Source organism: Tachysurus fulvidraco, chromosome 17, assembly GCF_022655615.1.
Source record: "Tachysurus fulvidraco isolate hzauxx_2018 chromosome 17, HZAU_PFXX_2.0, whole genome shotgun sequence".
Taxonomy (NCBI): Eukaryota; Metazoa; Chordata; class Actinopteri; order Siluriformes; family Bagridae; genus Tachysurus; species Tachysurus fulvidraco.
In genome coordinates this window covers 22,173,692-22,179,691 of record NC_062534.1, presented here as the reverse complement: position 1 = coordinate 22,179,691, position 6,000 = coordinate 22,173,692, and the positions used below count along the sequence as shown (strand labels likewise).

Below are 6,000 nucleotides of genomic sequence, written 5' to 3'. Positions count from 1 at the left end.
GTTCATTATCCAGCATCAAACTGCAAATGTATAATCAGAAATTAAAATTATTCGTAATTAAATATTAAATATTTGAATTTATTTATTTGTTCAAGTTCTCTCCACTTTTAGTTTAAATCCATTTTCATTCCTCTTATCTTTTTATTTTTTCCATTTTATATCTCTTCCTTCTTAAAGTATGTACTTCTCCCTATTATTTTTTTCTTTTTCCTTTATTATTTTAATTCTTTTTTTTTTAAAAGAATTTCTCTCTATATTTTCTACTCCTTTTTCTCTCTCATAAAAACTCCTGACTATTATTTTTACACCCGCTTTCTTTCATTTTTCCCTCTTTTTTAGAAATGTAAAACTTTACTTCTGCTTTTAGTTTTGTGCAGTTTTTTGTTCTTTGTACTGTTACTGTATAAAAAAAAACCCTAATATTTTTGGTTTTCATTTTTTCTTTTATTGTGTGTGTCAAACTGACTTACTGCTCACCCTGACACACATCATGCCCATCTGAGCAAACAGTCTCCTGAAGGTTGCTATACCTCTAGATTTAACCTTTTTCCCCCCTAATATAACTGCACAATCTCTCTCTCTCTCTTTTTCTTTGCCCTCCATCTCCATCCCTCCGTTTCTCCCTCAGTTTGCATATCTCTCAGCAGTGCAGGAACCTGAGATTAATTAGGCCTGTCAGGCTCGAGTTTCAAGCCTTTGTCATCCTGCCTCATGGCACATGGTCTCACACACACACACACACACACACACACACACACACACACACACACACGCAGACAAAGCCACAAACGGAAACACATTCTACAGGCTGTGTTTATTCCTAGGATGTGGTGTCGGATGTGTAGACGGATTTGTAAAGAAAGAGAACATAATGTATAACAAATGAATCTACACTCTACACGTCCTGAATATAATTCGATGCAGAACACAAGCGTTGAGTTTAAGCAAGAAACGCAAAGCTGCAGTTCTGACTAAAGCATGGATGAAGCTGACGAAGTGGACCTTGCTGTTCTTAATAATCCGGACAGATTTAGCTTCGGTCCACCAAGCACCATGGAGGTGTGCAGTCCGACATGCTTCATCAGCAGACTCTCAGGTCTGTTAACGTGCCAATGACGTGAAGCAGGTTATTCAAAATGAACACACACTCAACACTGAAGAACAGAAGGGTGTGTAGACTTCCTATCAAGCTTTGTTTGGAGCCTGAACATAAAAACTGAATAAATAAATAAATAAATAAATAAATAAATAAATAAATCCGTTCTCAAAGATATTGCTTAAAAAATATTTTTTTTCTGAGGAACTTTCACAAGTGTCATCAAAACTATGATTAAAATCAGATGCCACGATATGAAACTGTTGTCATGGTTACTGGTAATAAGGCCTGGAGAAATCGCATGGTTCGTCACAAATGATCGATGTTCTAGGTGTTTGTCACGTCGTGCCCTCATGTGCTGTGGAAACTAATGACGTCATCATAGGATTGAACACTCAACACGCAGGTTATTTTATTTCCTTATTGTATTTTTTATTAACGAGTGTGTTCAAGCATTGTTCCAGTTCAATCGAATTCACACCACCTCCTACGGGTAGCCTCAGGTTCGAGATCACGGGTTCACACGATAGCTTTCACTGTGCTAATTTATCATAATATACTAAACTGGCAGTGTGGAAACCTCATTATGCCTCTTTTCCACCAAAAAGAACCAGTTGCTGGTTCAGAGCTAGCGCTAGTGCTGGTTCAAAGTTGGTTCCACTGGTGAACCTTCTAAGAACCGGTTTGCCTTTCCACCGGCTAGTGAGCCATCACAGCGCCGAGTGTGACGTCACTGTATACGTGTCACGTGTCCCAGCAACGTTAGCGCAGCAGCGGCAAACACAAACACAACAACAATGGCGGATGTTGCTTTACTGTTAATGCTCATGGCTTTGCGAACCTGCACTGGCATCCAAACATGGCGAATAAAACGTGTACGTGCAGCTCCATGTAATCTGTATAAACGGAGGTTGTAATCGATAAAGTACATAATGTTATTTTATCGTTAACACAGAAAAAAATTATCCTTAGCATGTAGCTACCTACTATCATGTGTGCTGATAATGTATCATATCGTGGTAAAGTAAAAGTGTATTAAACATTAGTATACTTAAGGTACATTATCAAATGCGCTAACAGTAGCCCCGCCCACAGCTCCTGACGCAAGCGGTTCTTAAGTCTAGACCAGCAACGTTTTGGTGCTACTTAAGAACCACTTTTCCTGTTTCAGAGCCAGTGCTTTGGCGGTCGAAACAGAAAGAACTGGTTCTAAATTAGGCTCTGGCTCTGAACCAGCACTCGAACTGCCTCGGTGGAAAAGGGGCTGCATCTTAGTGACTTATTTACTGATATTTTCCCCAAAACCCTGGATGCATCTGTCAGGAGGTTAAGATTTGTACATCTTAACAATAAAATGCTTTTAATGCAACACTACTGTTTTCATCCCCCAGCAAACTTGCATAACATAAATATCATATATTATAGAGTTGATTATAATGATATGATCTAAAAGTGTTCACTGACATTACTGAAAGTGCCTCAAACATGTTACACATGTGGCTAAAAGTTTGTGCACCCCTGACCATCACAGTTATCATACAGCATATGCTGGTTGAACCTTCTAGATTTATTCCCCTTTCCTGTTATAATCAGGTCTACACTTTTTTCTGGAAAGTCTTTCCACTAGAGTTTAGATTTGTTATCATTCAACTACTAGAGCTGTGGTGACATTCGACACTGATGCTGAAGATAATGAGGAGGTCTGGGGTTCAATCGGTGTTCCAGTTCATCTCAAAGGTGTTCATTGGCGCCGAATCACAGTCAGGGCTCTGTGCAGAACACTCGAGTTCTTCTACACCAACCTTAACCTTCACACCATATCTTCATGAACCATAAAGTTGCTTATATTATACGTTGTAAGTGTGGTTTGTGCATGGGTGCATTGTCATGGCCGACCAAGTTTTGGACCTTTTAATTCCAGTAAAAGGAAATTTTAAAGATAAAACATACAAAGACATTCTTGACCCTAACTGTGTTCTTCAAACTTTCTGGTAAAGAGCAACACACGCTATGGTATATAATGTACTGATTGTTCAGATTAATATTTCCCTATTTACATATTAATTACATAAGCTGAACTATTTTTAGCTTTTCCTGAAGGGTGCCAATAATTATACTCTTTGCTAAATCCGTCGCTTAGTCTTTGAGCCAGTTACTACACAACCAAGCAGTTTTCCCAAACATGTCTCACTTTAAATTACTGTATTGTTACAGTAAATACCTGAAATAACACTGTCGATGAGTCTTGGTTGTTGAAATAAAAAACAGTTTAGCTGGAAGTCTCAGACCTTTTGATCTTTTTGTCTCATAAATGAATCATTCCACGCAGGATTTGACTCGTCAACCTAAATGTTTTGGGTTTCACACCGTGAGAAATAGACGTGGCTTGGCAAAAAGTCTGTTCTCAAGTCATCAGGTTTAACGACTTTGATCCCAAAACAAGGCAGGAAGAGATAATCAAAATGTTGTCGTGAACAGAAAAAGATTAAATAAATAAATTAATTAATTAAAGGAAAAATAAAAGGAAGAGGAAAAAAATATAAAAGCAGATTTTTTTGGAAACGAAAGAAGAATAGAAATAAAATGATCAGAATTTTTCTTTAAAATATTATATTAAGAATTAAGCTTAATTTTTAATTAAGAATAATGTAAGAATGTAGAGGTGCACTCTTTAAGAGTAAGAAACAAAAAACCCTTTTGTTTCTTGATTTATTGTTTCTTTTTTATTGATTACTCTTAATTTTCTTTTCTTTTCTTTTCTTTTCCCACTCTCATAGAGAGTGGCCCATACATAATATTTTCTCGTTTCTCTTTTCAGTTCTTCATTTTAAAAATCTTCTTCTTTTTTTTCCTACAAATTTCTAATCATAACATTTATATTATTTTTTTTCCTCTCTCAAAAAAATCAACTTTTTTATCCTTTTTTTTCAAACCTCTTAAAGTTTGTTTATGCCATTTTCATCACACTGTGGGAAAGAGACGGTTTGTGTGTCATTCCCACTCATAGCAAACCGAACAAGTTTGGCCACTTTTTTAGCGTTATTTGTGTAATCGTTGCTCAGAAAACGAGAGCGATGGCTCACGGTAAAGCTTTTGGCCAACTAAATAAATAAATGACAGTGTAACTAAACTAAACGCTTCCTACTACACTTTTTTCCAAAAGGAAAAATAAACTCGTCTTATCTGACCCGAGTACGCACACTGGGAGCGTTTGAACAAAATAATATTTGCTATGACAGTTAAACAGACCTCAGTCATCTTAAATGTCATAGCTTTCCGGTCTGGGAAAATGCTTTACACAACATTTCCTGTGAAGCTCTTTTATGGGTCGGCTTATTTTTCGCTGTGTTGGATGATTCCCCCTCGAACTCAGACCCTTTGTCCGATTATCCTGTGCTTTAGAAATAAGAACATGGACTGAAAGCATCGAAAGAACAAATGGTGTAACAAAACACACTATAACTGGGTCGTACCCACAGATCCTTCACTGGCCCAAGATGCAGAGCGCTTTAAAGGTCAGCAGATAAAACATCTCCAGATAACAAACTCCATCTTCTCAAAACAGGCAGTCAGGAGGTGAAGTGGCCCATGCAAAATTACCCAATATGTTCAAGACAAACACACAAGACCGATCAAGCCGAAGCGTGCATTAAGCCTCTGTCCTCAAGACGTCCGGTTAAACCACCCACAGTCCCTAAACAAGGCATGAAACATTATAATGCAAACGATCAGAATATTATCAGACCACATGCCTTGAAAAGTCAACCCGAGTCTCTCTATTTATCATTTTTTTTTCTTTTGCTTATGTTTTTATTTTTTCCATTGTTTATTTCTTCCTTTGAATATTTCCTCATTTTCTTTACTTTCTTTTTCTTTATTTTACTTTCCTTTACTTAAAGAGTTAAAAAGTGCACCTGTACCTATTCTTCTTTTTCTTTTTGAAATAAAACTTCTGCTTTCTTTCATTTTTAAGTTTCTAATATTTTAATTTTTTGTTGAAAATCATCTCTCTTCTTTTTGTATTTTATTTGATTCCTTCTATTTTTCGGTTGCTTGCTTTCCTGCTATTATTCTTCTATTTCTTTTTATTCTTTTCATTAGACTGCACAGGTTATTTTATATTATGTTTTTTTTTGTCTCTTCCATTTCTTTCCTTTCCATTTTCTTTTAATAAATAAATAAATAAATATTTATTTACTTTTTTTTAATGATGTTGAGAGTTTAAAAAAAAAAAAAAAAAACAGCATTAATTTTTAGATAAATACAAATTTTTTGCAAATTCTCCCCTCATTTCTAAGAAGTAAGGGAATTATTTCAGTTATAATTCTGCTGGAGTGTTAAATCTGCTTGGGGAATTAAAATGCATCTCAGGGTATTTAGTCTCTTCAGTAGTTAGCATGCTGCGCTCATTTGCTCCCTTGTGCTTTACAGCAGTGTTAATATTGCACCAAGCGACAAGGTGATTATTTTATGATAACTAATGTGCGTTATTGACAAAATGGATAAGATTGGCACGTGGGGATTATTTTTAAGACCTCTCACCCACAGACCATATTTTACACCACAGGTTCCCTAAAGTGAGTATTTATGTCACTTACTCGCTAACACACACTGCTCCAGTAATCGCTTCAGACCTCCATTGCCAGTGTGCCAACAGTTTGAGAGACAGACTCTTTATTCTGAACCCTGGCACACTGCAGACTGACCGACGATACAGTTACAGGCTTTTGTGGGGTTTAATCCGTACACAGGGCAGGCGAGGCTAAAAAAAAAAAAAGAAAAAAGAAAAGCCTGTTTACCGGAGAAACGGAAGACGTTCATGACAATCAACACAATCACAGATATTATGATAACAAAATCTATACATATAAATAAATGGTATAATTCTCTGAACCGAACTTTAC

The 6,000-nt window shown here is 36.3% G+C and overlaps 1 protein-coding gene across 11 annotated transcripts in view; it reads right to left on the bottom strand.

The window, feature by feature from the left end:
* Nucleotides 1-6,000, bottom strand: part of ppfibp2b (PPFIA binding protein 2b) — a 79,675-nt gene that overhangs the window by 61,998 nt on the left and 11,677 nt on the right. The window contains exon 2 of one of the 11 annotated variants that reach the window (XM_047802349.1): nt 5,695-5,858. The exons of the other annotated variants lie outside the window; for them this stretch is intronic. The gene's annotated coding sequence lies outside the window, so the exon portion shown is untranslated. The remainder of the gene's footprint in view (nt 1-5,694; nt 5,859-6,000) is intronic. 11 annotated transcript variants of the gene reach the window in all.